At 50.8% G+C, this 13221-nt stretch overlaps 1 long non-coding RNA gene across 1 annotated transcript in view; it reads right to left on the bottom strand.

Annotated features, from left to right (window-relative positions):
• Positions 1–1742, bottom strand: part of LOC141084522 (uncharacterized) — a 116615-nt gene extending 114873 nt beyond the window's left edge. Inside the window, exon 1 of the long non-coding RNA XR_012231016.1 lies at positions 1528–1742. This is a non-coding gene — a long non-coding RNA (uncharacterized lncRNA). The remainder of the gene's footprint in view (positions 1–1527) is intronic.
• Between the last annotated feature and the right edge of the window lie 11479 nt (positions 1743–13221).

Here is a 13221-nt window from a genome sequence, read left to right as displayed (position 1 = left end):
GAGTCCGCTCTGCAAAAGCTTAGATTAAATGGGCCACATTTTGCATTTGATCCACGACCATTTGAAGGGGTCCATGATTTGTTTAGTGCAGTTATAATGTAACATCTGCCTCTAGGTATAGGCTTAAAAGCTGCTTTGGACAGACTCGGCATAAGCCACTCCGACTGGCAAACTCCAGAGAAATCCCAATACCCTTTAACCCCTGTACAGGGATCTGGTTTTACAATAGGACCCAGTGTAAAGCTGCCATGGAAGGACTGCCGTGTTCATAGGTAGAATGGTCACCAAGCAAGGTCCGGCTAGAGAGGCCACATCAAGGACAAAAAAAATCAGGATTTGGAAGAATAGTCAAAAACAAGCCAGGCTCAGTATATGACCACAACTAACAAAGCACACCTAGCCAAGGACCTACTAAACTATATCTGGTAGATTCCAGCAACAAGATGGAAGCCTTAGTAGGGTGTGGTGCACTCCAATAGGTTGAAGCAAGGAGCTGATGACTTCAGCTGGACAGCACACACACCCATACTGCCAAAATGGAGAGCACTACAGGTCTCAGCTACCCTAACCATAGTGGCTGGACAGAGCTTCTGATTCTGTCTCACCAGCGCCTCCCGCAGAGTGAATACGGCAGCGCCTGGTGACAGAAGCAGAAGCTGCGGGAGCAGTTTCTGGTGGACAAATTTGTTCTACAAGAGTCAAACAGCGCTCCGACCCTCCCAATTCTCACCCCACTGACCATAAGAGCTTACACTCGAGAGGATAGAGAGAGGATGACCCCACTGACTATAAGAGCTTAATAGTTGAATGGGCTCACGTGCGATTTGCACTAATGTCTTCTCTTGTGGTTCTAATTTTCTATTGATAGAACCAGGAGGAACATCAGTCATCACAGAACTATAAGGCCATGTGCACACGCTGCGGTTTTTGCTGCGGTTTTGGCCCTGCACAACTGCAGCAGTTCCGCAGACATGGTACTTCACCATGTTAGCCTATGGGTTTTCAAAACCGCAGTGCTCACGCTGCGGTTTTTTACCTGCGGAAAAGCTGCGGTTTTTTTTCCGCAGCATGTCAATTGTTTCTGCGGATTCTGCTGCGGTTTCACACCTTTAACATAGTAGAGGTGTGAAACCGCAGCAAAACCGCAGGTCACTTTACCTGCGGTTTTACCTGCGTTTCTGCGGGGAAAAAAACGCAGGTGAATCCGCAGCGTGTGCACATAGCCTAAGTCTTGAAGTCACTTGTGAGCAATGAAGTGTGTCACCTACTCGAATCAGCAAGCAGAGTGAAAAATTCTAACAGAGCGCATATTACACACCTTTAGGACTCAGCATGTCAATATCAACTTGGAAAATTACAAACACAGGAGACAGCTGTCCATCTAGGGGAGCAGAGCAGGAGAAGACGCTGGGACCAGCCTTAGGCAGTCATTCTGGTCACATCATCCATAGTGGGATATTACATATATGCTTTATCTGAAACATGGCATGTGCCCAAGATCCAGGATAGTGTTTGGACGAAGCTCACCTGCGCTGCTTCCAAAATCACTGCGTTCTACGATTGAAATAATGGAGCCAATGTCTGATTCCTGTGGCCCAGGGGTGGTGTAGTAGAATCAGCTGTTATGTTCCTTATCATGTGGCAAAATAACATTGGTGGCCTCATACATTACATGGCGTCACTGCTGTCTGCAGATCACATGTAATGGTTCAATGTGGAAATGAAGGAATTCTATCAGTTTAATTCAACTTTAGCAGCTGAAGTGTGCATTATGAGGTTCTGCAGCAGCTGAGCTGCGCATTTGCAATGCTGGTGGGTGTGGACCCACTGCAGCATTGGCCAGGCTTATCCTGAAGATGCAAGATTATGCAACTACCTGGTGTTCACTAGAGCAGGGTTCCCCTAAGTGGGCTTTACACATAGCGATATCGCTAAAGTGTCACCGATTTTGTGACGCAGCAGCGATATTGCTATGTGTGATAGTTACCTCCGACCGGCTCCCCCACGTCCATTTCTCGTCGGCTGCTTCCTGCTGGCGTGGACATGGGCAGGAGGACGTCTTCATCGCCGCGTCTGAAAGGTAAGTAACGACCGCTGCTGTGTCGCTTACATCGCTGGTGAGATCTGCCTGTGTGGCAGCTCACTAGCGTCCATTTAGCGATGCACCAGCGATCCTGACCGGGTCATATCATGGTCGGGATCGCTGGTGCATCGCTAAATGTAAAGGGGGCTCAACTCCAGTCCTCAAGGCCCACCAACAGGTCATGTTTTCAGGATTTCCTTTGTATTGCTCAGGTGATAATTGCATCCTGAAACCATGATCTGTTGGTGGGCCTTGAGGACTGGAGTTGGGGAACCCTGCACTAGAACCTTTGGTGGTGAGGTTAGGCTTGGCAGCAGGCAGTCCCCAGGTCAGAGGTGCAGTACAGGAGGGCAGAGCATCAAACAGTCCAAGGTCAGGGATGGCAGCTCACAATCAGTATGAATCGCCAGGGTCAGAAGAGGTCAGCCTGGACAAGGCCTCTTTCACACTTCAGTCTTTTGACATCAGTCACAATCCGTCATTTTGTCAAAAAAACAGATCCAGCAAATGATTGTGCTGGATCCGTTTTTTTTCTCATAGACTTGTATTAGCAATGGATTGCTTTGGATGGCCGCACGTTTTATCAGTTGTCCGACGGATCTGTAGGAATATCTTTATCCGTCGGCCGGAGACAACGGACATACCCTGTTTCCCCAAAAATAAGACACCGTCTTATATTAATTTTTGCTCCGAAAGTTGCACCATGTCTTTTTTTTTTTGGGGGGGGGGGTGTCTTATTTTCATGAGAAACATTCCAGCGCGCTCTACCCTTCCATAAGGAACGTTCTGTAGCGTAAAACCAGTAGTCAGATATATAGACCGTTCAGCAGAAAAGCAGACAACAAATCAAAGTAATACACTACGGTACGGTCCTGTAATTGCCTGACTCCCACACAGGGCCACAAAACATAAGGGCTCTAAAATGGCTCCCACACACTTTCTGGACACTGTACTGCTACCGTAACAGTCACCCACAGCAGTTCCTTTACCGTAGCAGCCCCAGCATCATTTTGCAGCCCCAAATATTCCCATCATCCCATTGCATAACTCATCATCCCTTAACAGTCCACAATACAGAACCCCCCATCATTCCACTGCAGCCTCCCATGTGTGTACCCTACACACACACTTTCACTTTTTTACTGGTTTCCTCCAGTGCTGCTTTCAGTGCTTTGGTGGTGCAGGAGCCCTGGGCCAATCACAGCCCAGGAACAATTAGAGGCTATGGATGATGTCAGCTGGCCCATGGTTCCTGCGCTGTGATTGGCGCAGGGCTCATGGGCGGAGATCGGCACACAGCTCCGAGGCTGTGATTAACTCCTGCGAACAGCGCGGCTGCAGTTGCGGACAGCGGGACACAACTGCATGCCCCATGCACAGAACAAGGTATGCCTTATTTTCGGGGTGCGTGCCTTATATTAGCAGGCACAGTGCTCCCCCTAGCATGCCTTACATTTTTTGTGTATGTCGAAAAGTCGGACAGCGACGAATCCAGCGCCATCCGTCGTTGGCTATAATGGAAGCCTATGGGCGCAGGATCTGTCGCTGTCCGTCAAAAAAGGGAGTCCAGTGACTTTTTCCGTCTTGTGAAACTGAGCATGCCCAGAAGATTTTGTGTCTTTATTTTAACCCCTATGCCTGCTTTTTCCATTTTGGCACAAAAAAATTCTCTCTCTCTAGAATCCTGTTCATTTAAATTCCAGAAGCTGCAGCTTTGACGCATCCGTCAAAAAAACGCATCCGGTGCATCAGTTTATTTGCAATCTTCACTGGACCCGTTTTTTTCACACTTTGATGACTTTGAAGACTGAAGTGTGAAAGAGTCCTAACTAGCTGGGTCGGTCACCATAACCAAAACCAGAATACACACATAAACAACAAGGGTATTGTGGCGCCCCTGAGGGTTCAGTCGCCACAGAGGTACTGCACCTCCTCCTGAGGTGTAGTGTCCCACTCTCCAGGTAAGGCCAGTTTCACATTTGCGTTTCAGGACGTAGCGACGACCTGCGCACGGCCGCCGCTAAGCCCCTGCTGTGCCTCCGCCGGTAGCTCCGTCTGCCGGCGCATGACGCTGTATGCGTCCTGCATCCCCTATCTTTATCACTGGGGACGCAGGCCGTGCGCAGTATGCGTTTGGCGGCGCATGCGTCCTTTTGACCAGCGCCAAACGCAACCTGTTGCAATTTGGTTGCGCTCAGCTCACCGTCAAAAGGACGCATGCGCCCGCCAAACGCATACTGCGCACGGCCTGCATCCCCAGTGATAAAGATAGGGGACGCATGCAGCGTCATGCGCCGGTAGGCGAAACTACTGGCGGAGGCACTGCAGGGGCGGGGCTTAGCGGCGGCCGTGCGCAGGCCGTCGCTGCGCCCTGAAACGCAAATGTGAAACTGGCCTAAGATGGAACACCTGCACCCCACACAAACACAGTAGTGTAGCAGAGCAACCTTCATGGCTCCCTGCTTGGAACACGAAGAGTGCTGGGAGGTGGGTGGAGCTTAGACTGCACCAGAGAGCGGAGAATATTAGGAAGTAGTCAGTCTGTGAGAGAGGATCCCCTGAGAGGGGTGGAATGAAGGAGGTGCTGCAGCAGACTTCAGTGACCTGGAGCTGATGGCACGGGAAAGAGAACTAGAAAGCCTGATTCTTCAGAAGGAAGATAGTTTAGTACGGAACGTAAGGAGAAGAGAACTAAGGACTAGGGTCAGAGCAGAGCCCTTCCTCAAGATTGAAGCGCATGGCCGGGGTCTGGTCCCCGAGGCGGTTTGTGAAACTAATGTTCCAGCAGCAGACACCGGAGGAGCTGTGACCACTCTATTCCCACAAAAGACTCGAAGACACGGTAGCAACCTATGTGTGAGTCGGGACATGATGGATGGAGGCCCCGAAGCAGGCTACAGTCACTTGTCGTGCGAGTTCAGTTCCAAGGAACATCTGAGAGCAGGAACTTGGGTTTAACACTCAACTACAAGTACTTCAGTATAAGCGCTAGTGAGGAGACGTTCAGAACAGGCACACGAAAGGGAGAGCTGGAAAGGTTAATTCCATCTGCCTGGGAGTTGGCTGAGCCCCTGATCTGGAGACCGCTGCATTGAAGCGGGCACTTGCTTGTGCTGAGAACGTGAGTAAAAGAACTGGAACTGCATTCATCTGTCTCCTTGCCTTCTTCCTGCGCCAACCCACTCAGCACTGCTACATCTCTGTGCCTAACCCTGCACCATCTATTTCTCCTCACTATCTCCTCATTTGCCAACCTCATCTACTCTGCCCTGGAACTACAGTCCTACCTGTGGAGGGCTACAACATCATTGCTGCACCACACCATCTGTCCCAGAGAAGCAACCCTGCAGCGCTGGTCATACTGACCAGAAACCACAGGTGGCGTCACGAATCATCTCAATGACTTTATCCCCATCACTCTACCCCTTTTACATTGACCGCCTGAGGCCACGGGCCGGGTCACCGCCACTGTGACATCTCCCATTGAAATCAACGGGCCGGCACTGAGTACCCCACGGCCTCTGTGGGCGAGTAAGTATACACTAACACTCAGGCAAGGACTGGTGGGAGAAGCTGCCTTAAATAGACCCTACTCTAATGGGATTGGCTGGGGAGCCAGATCTCTGCAGGACACAGCAGAGTTAAATTCTTGCAGAGACCAGCCACATGCTCCTAGGATCAGATAGAAAACCATGCTGAGCAGTTCTGTAGGAAGAAATAAGCTTAAACAGCCTGCTGCAAGCAGAAACTGCATGGTGAGCGGGATGTGGTAAGGAGGCATGGAAGTTGCTGCCATCATTGTATTAGGAGGTTCTGCAGCAGCTGAGGTGTATGATGTACAATGAATTGAAGATCTTTCTGAGGATTTTAAAATCTTAGTTTTTTTTTCCGAGTCAAATCTGCGCCCATATCCACATGATTCTGTGCAGATTTGTTTGTTTTTTTTAGATTTCCTGAAGATTTATTTGACACATGGTAAACTGGTGTGAGCCCAGACTGATTATTGAGGGGTTTATTCCATGCCAATATAATCTTCTATAAACAGCGCCCCCTGTCCTCATGGTGTGTGTGTGTGGTACTGCACCTCGGCTTGTCCAGTTCAGTGGAGCCGAGAGGTAACGTCCGATATAAGGAGAAGACACTTTATTTTGCAGGAAAGCCGAGATTGTTTCTTAATGTTGTACAATCCCCTTTACCGCCTGTATTTCGGCCCTGAGTACACGCAGAGCAGGGCGCCGGCTACATCTTGCATCATCTAGTCTCCTCCTGTACATTTATGGCTTCCACAGGACTTGAGAGGAAGGTTTAGAATATGTGGATCCCACCAATGAGGCCATGACAGGAGTCGCTCTCAGCCGAGAGATGGCAGAAGTTCCATCCATGTGTATAGGGATTTAATTTTAGCAACTCTCCTCGAAGAGCAGCAGAGCCTCGTTCCCCAGATGAGGCTCCCAATGGTGATATCAGCATGTGCTATCCATTATGTAATATCCGCGGGTACGGCATAAATGGACGAGATCAGAATAGTCCATTAAGGCCATGTTCACACGTTCAGTATTTGGTCAGTATTTGTAAGTCAAAACCAGGAGAGGAACAATCAGAGGAGAAGTAGAATAGAAACCCGTCATCACCACTTCTGGATTTATCACCCACTCCTGGTTTTGGCTACAAATACTGAGCTAAAATATTGACCGAATACTGAATGTGGCATTAGGGCTCATACTCGCGAGAAATACGGATGAGTGCAATCCATTAAAAAAAAAAAAAAAAAAAAAAAAAAAAGGCATTGCACTTGGACCAATGTTATTCAATAGGTGACATCTCATTTGCGAGTTTTATCTCAGCCGAAATCGGATTGAGAAAAAAACTCCACATGCTGCGTATCTCGAACGAGGCTCACCAACGTAAGTCAATGGGTGGGAGGAAAAAATCGGACAACACTCACTCCATACGATTGATGTCCGATTTTTACACACTGGTGTCCTTTGAAAAACCTGCAATTCATATGCGGCTATACAGTAAAATCACACTGACAGGTTGTAATACAAAAGATAGAATACATGTATACACATAGAATAGGTGTGTATCTGTGTGTGTGTGTGTGTGTATATATATATATATATATATATATATATATATAATATATATATTTTCATAGAGAGATGCATAGTAGAATAGCCGGTAATTCATTTCTCGGCTTCTGTAAAATCGTTGCAGAAGCCGACAGGATAGGAGACATGGTTTACATACAGTAACCCATTGCAGCACATTTAGATTTATATATGTCAGTGACTAATAGTGTTAGTGTAAAGGGTAACAAGCAGGAACGCAGGATGCAGTGACGGTACGCAGGCAACAGAGGAGGGGTTAACAGGATTTATTTGCAGGGGAAATACTCCACGCAGTGAGGTGTAGAGTTAAACAGTATTAAAGGTATGGTTCAATACGGTACGGTTACAATATAACAGTTCAAATATTAGCAAACAAATAAGGAAGTCCTGCCTCTGCAACTTCTGCTTCATACTCAATGGCGCCGACAACGGCAGTCGCTAAGCCTCCTCCTGGAGGTCGCTGTAGGTGTTGGTCCGTTTTCTGGTGACAGTGGTCGGTCTCCGGCACCGTCCACTGCCCCTTGTCCATAGATCAACGTGGCTAATGAAAGACACGGGCCACTGTAGTGTATGAGCCCAACGTGGCTCCTCAACTATTTCCACCTGTAAAGTCCGGTCAAAACTGTCAGGGCAACTATCTACCGACACAGTCAGGGCGCAAGTGTCAGCCTGGTATATGGTCTCTCTTGTGCAGCATGTGTGCGGTACTCACGGTCACGTAGGGCACAGCACCCGGTTCTCTGGCAGTCACTAAACATACATTGTACGTCCCGCTCTCCCTGGTCCCCATTGTTGGCGGCGGGTTACGGCGGAAGCTGGTCTGCGTGGTACTGCTTTGCGTGCATGATTATACTCTCTCTGGCTTGGCTCCACACAGCTCTGCTCTCTCTGGCTTGGTGGCACACAGCTCTGCTCTCTCTGGCTTGGTGGCACACAGCTCTGCTCTCTCTGGCTTGGTGGCACACAACTCTGCACTCTGGCTTGCTGCTGAGCACACAGCTACTCTCAGCACAGCGGTCCCAGTCTCTCTTCAGGAGCAGCACTGCCTGTCACTGCCCTGGTACGCTCTGGTGAGGAAGGGTGGACCTGTGCGCACTGCTCACCAGTCTCCTGCGCGCTGCTCTCCGCAGAGAGCAGTCCTTTGCACGCTTTTTCCTTTTATCCCCCTGTTTCTGCGTGCCCTTGTCTGGCTCTCCCCGACCCCTCCTGTCAGCAGCAAGCTCAGTCTCCCTAGGGCTTCCCTCAGGCTTCAGAGGAAGGTCCGCCCCTCTCAGGCTACCCCTCCGGGAACAGAGGATGTAGAACCTTCAGTTCCGGACCTGGAAAGCATGGAACCCTTCCACAGGCGAGGAGTCGTCGTATTCCAGAATGGTCACCTGAGGGCCTACAGCTGCCCACAATTTTCACAACTCCTCCAGCCTTTCTGGCTCCATTTTCTCCCAGTAAGACTTGTAGAGGTCACTCCAACTCCCGAGTGGAGTAGTAGGGACTCTAGTGGCTTTTCTCATATCTTCTGTCTCATCCAATTTCTCTGCAACATCAGTCACTTTCACACCTTTCTTCTTCTTTTTCCTCTTCTTAGCTTTGCTGCCAGCAGATGGTTCGTCCTTTTCCTTGTCTTCTTTGGAAACCTTAGCGACGTCTTGCTCGGACTCCTCAGTCTGTGAACTAGGTACTGGCAATTCTTCTCCAAAGCACCCCCTCTCTTTGACAGGCGCACTCCTGTCAGGACTTAGATTGGATGAATTAAGATCATGTAGACCGGGCCCTTCATCATCCTCGCTGGGTCCCGCAGGTGTCACTTCGCATTGCTTTTGAGCCACACTCTCTGCTTCACCCGGCTGCTTCGTCTCTTCCAACCGGTCACATTCACCGGGGCTGTCGGGCGGCGAACCTTCAACTTCAGAGAGTGGAGCCGGTGGTTCTTCCTCTTCACAAACGGGATTTGTGGAAGTGGGTGTACTGGGAACACTTGGCTCCTGTTCCCTTTCTACAGGTTCCCGTATCAGGCAGGGACATGACAGGCTTCGGTGAATCATTCGAATACACTTCTTCCCTTTCAAGTTGATCTTCACGGACAGCACCCTTGGACCCAGTTTGGAGTGTCACCGGACTCGCCTCTTCATATTCGGGAGCTGTCGGAGGTAATGTCTCAGGACCTTTTTCATCTTCATAGTATACCGTTTTCTGGTGGGAGTATCTCTGTGGCACCTTGCAGGTCTTCCATTGGATCAGGGCCCCCTTAGCTGATGACCGGCAAACTGTCCACTTCAGAGGACAAGTCAAGTGATTCTTCCTTCTTACAAACAAGAACCGTGGGAGTGGGAGCTTCAGGGACATCTGCCTCTTTCTTTTCTTCAGGCTGAGCCTCACAGACCGAACCTTCGGATCCAAGTTGGAGCTCCACCAGGCTCGCCTCCATGCGCCTGACCAATGCAGCCATCTCACTGTAGACAGTTGACACATTTTCTTGGCGTCCGCTGTCATGGCTCTGATTGGGTGCGACTCCTCTCTTTTCGCCGTACCACTTGTCACGGTCCTGGCTGCGCGCTCCTCCCGGCACGCTCCTGTGGCCTGGCGTGTCCCCGCGCCCAGTTTTCGTGTTCCTCGGCGTCGGGCGCCTGCGCGCTGTGGGGATCCCGGCGCTCTGCCTCCTGGGAGATATGACGTGGTGGTGCCGCCCCCAACATGGTGGCGTCCACCGGCTATTTAGGATCGGCGTCAGGCCAGGTAAGGTGCCTGACTGTCGACTTCGGTGACGCTGCCTCCTGCAGCGCTCACTGTGACTCAGGCCATGCCTCTTCTCTGCGCCTCTGCTACGCCATCTCTGACCGCCCTCGCCCTGTCTCTCTGCCTTCTCTTGCCACCGCAGTCTCCTGTGTCTGTCTCTGAACGCCTGTCTCTTGTCTTGTCTCTCAGTCTGTGTCCTTATCCGTTTCTCCTCTCTATTGCAGCCTCCCGCCTGTGCCATCCGCAGTGTTCATTACGCAACCCATCCTCCGTTGTTCCCAGGCCCGTCTCTGCTACAGCCCTGACTCTGTGTATCCTCTCCAGGCTTACCCCTGTCGCCCCTTTGGGTCCGGCCGTCACGGTTCTACCCTCCGTGGGCCTGCCCCTAACATCTCTGTATAGGGGGTGGTCACACCTGGTCCACTCGCCCTCGGGGGCTCTTCCGGGTTGTTCTTCATCGCCCCTGTTACAGCAACCGTAACAGTACAGTCAGGCCATGGACCCCGCTGGAGCCTCAGCTGCGCAAAAGGAGTTAGTTTTCCTTCGGGAGAATCCGACGCGCATTATGTCCTTTATGAAAACCATGGACTCGCGTCAGTCCGCTCTCCAATCCTCAGACCCAGTTGGCGGGCTTACAGCAAGAATTGGCTCAGCAGCGTGATACTCAGACCCATATCCTGAGTTACATGGCGTCTGTGGACGGCCGATTACTTTCCTTGCAGTCGGATGCTTCAGCTCCTCCCCCAGCTCCGGTTTCTCACCCGCCTCCGCGGCTAGCTAATCCACGCCGGTATAACGGTGACGCCAAATTGTGCCGGGGTTTTTTAAATCAGTGCCGCCTCCATTTTGAACTACTTCCCCAGCAGTATCCCACTGACTGAGCCAAAGTGGCCTTCATCATCTCCCATTTGGAGGGGGATGCTTTGGCTTGGGTCAATCCCCTTTGGGAGCGTGATGACCCTGTGGTCACTCAGTTATCCGTATTTTTGGACACTTTTCGGCAGGTTTTTGATGAACCGGGCAGTCTTGCCTCCACCACTGAGGCGCTGTTCAACCTTTGCCAAGGTTCTCTGACGGTGGGCCAGTACGCCATACAGTTTAGGACCTTGTCCTCTGATTTAGGTTGGAACAACGAGGCGCTGGTGGGCGCCTTTTGGCGAGGTCTCTCGGGCCGTACTAAGGATGAGCTTGCTGGTTGTGACACCCCCACAGCTCTGGATGATCTGATTTCTCTGGCCACCCGGATTGAACTCCGGTTCCAGGAACGAGCCCGGGAGAGAAGGGTTCCCCGTCCGTTATCTTCGGTTCGCAGACCGCACAGTCCCCGACTGAGGACCCCCGCTCCTGCTTCGGTGCCAGAACCAATGCAGGTGGACTGCCTTAAGCTCTCTGACCAGCGCCGTAGGGAGAGAAGTCTCCAGGACTTTTGTTTCTACTACGGCAGCAACTCCCATTTTCTCCGATCTTGTCCTGAGTGTCCGGAAAACTTCTCCGCCTAGGCCAGGTAAGAGAGGCCTCCCTAGGCGTATGTGATACCCCTCACTTTGTCTGTCCTCTTGCATGTTGGTGAGAAGCGGGCTTCTCTAATGGCCTATGTGGACTCGGGCGCCGCCGGAAATATTATTAGACTTGAGGACGTTAACAAACTTTCTGTCCCAGTGAGGGCCTTGGAGAACCCCAGGTTCTTGCGTCTGTAGATGGTCGACCCCTACAAGAAACTGTTACTCTTGTCACTCAAGAAGTAGAATTGCAAATCGGGGCCCTGCACAGGGAGAAAGTTACATTCTATGTCCTAGCGGGTATCTCCCATTCTATCCTCCTCGGTCTTCCTTGGCTGCGGCTCCACGAGCCCACTTTAGATTGGCATAGTGGCAACGTCTTGCGCTGGGGGGAGTCCTGTCGGGCTCGGTGTCTGCTGTCGGTGTGTCCCGTAGGTAACCCCCATCCTTTCCCTGTTCCCTCCGGGTTGCCATTGGCTTACACTGCTTTTTCGGATGTCTTCGACAAGAAAGAAGCGGAGACTCTTCCTCCGCACCGTCCCTACGACTGCCCCATCGAGCTCGTTCCAGGTACCACTCCTCCTCCTGGTAGAATTTATCCTTTCTCCTCGGCTGAGACCCAAGCCATGTCTGAATACATTCAAGACAACCTGGCCAGAGGATTTATTCGGAAGTCTTTGTCCCCTGCAGGAGCAGGCTTCTTTTTTGTGAAGAAGGATGGGTCTTTGCGTCCGTGCATCGACTACAGTGGCTTGAATCGCATCACGATTAAGAACAAATACCCCCTGCCGCTCATCTCTGAGCTCTTTGATCGCTTGAGGGGAGCATGAGTGTTTACCAAGCTCGACCTACAAGGAGCCTACAACCTTGTTCGCATACGCTCAGGAGATGAGTGGAAGACCGCGTTCAATACGCGAGACGGGCACTATGAATATTTGATTATGTCGTTTGGTCTCTGCAACGCACCTGCATGGTTCCAAGAACTCGTTAACGACATCTTTCGAGATCTCCTCTACTCCTGTGTCGTGGTCTACCTGGACGATATCTTGGTCTACTCCCCCGATCTAGCCACACATCGTCGAGATGTTCGCCAAGCTCTCCTACGTCTCCGAGAAAACCACCTTTTTGCCAAGTTGGAGAAGTGCATTTTTGAGCAGACTTCGTTGCCTTCTCTTGGTTACATCGTCTCGGGGTCGGAGATGGACCCTGAGAAAGTCTCCGCAGTTCTCAAGTGGCCTCGCCCTCTCGGTGTAAAGGCAATTCAACGTTTCTTGGGGTTTGCCAATTATTATAGGCAATTTATTCCCCACTTCTCGTCTTTGACTAAGTCTATTTCCGCTCTTGTCTGCAAAGGAGTCAATCCCAACCTCTGGCCTCCTGATGCGCAGGACGCTTTTGATGCTTTGAAGCTAGAATTTGCAAAATCTCCTGTACATCTTCGCCCGGATACCAATAGGCCATTCATTCTCGAAGTTGACGCATCCTCAGTGGGAGCTGGAGCTGTTCTGATGCAAAAATCCTCTTCCGGCTGAACTCTCACCTGCGGGTTCTTTTCTAAAGCCTTCTCCGCTCCTGAACGTAACTATGCAATTGGAGATAGAGAACTGTTGGCCATAATATTGGCTCTCGAGGAATGGCGTCATCTTCTCGAAGGAGACATTCATCCATTCACCATCTTCACGGATCACAAGAATTTGGCCTACCTTCAATCCGCTCAAAGGCTTAACCCACGACAGGCCAGATGGTATCTGTTTTTCGAACGTTTTGACTTCAAACTCCACTTCCGGCCCGGGGACAA

Source organism: Dendrobates tinctorius, unplaced genomic scaffold (genome assembly GCF_039654945.1).
Source record: "Dendrobates tinctorius isolate UK_male_01 unplaced genomic scaffold, ASM3965494v1 ptg000023l, whole genome shotgun sequence".
Lineage (NCBI taxonomy): Eukaryota > Metazoa > Chordata > Amphibia > Anura > Dendrobatidae > Dendrobates > Dendrobates tinctorius.
Note: the sequence above shows the minus strand (reverse complement) of the source record. Positions and strands in the feature narration are given on the sequence as shown.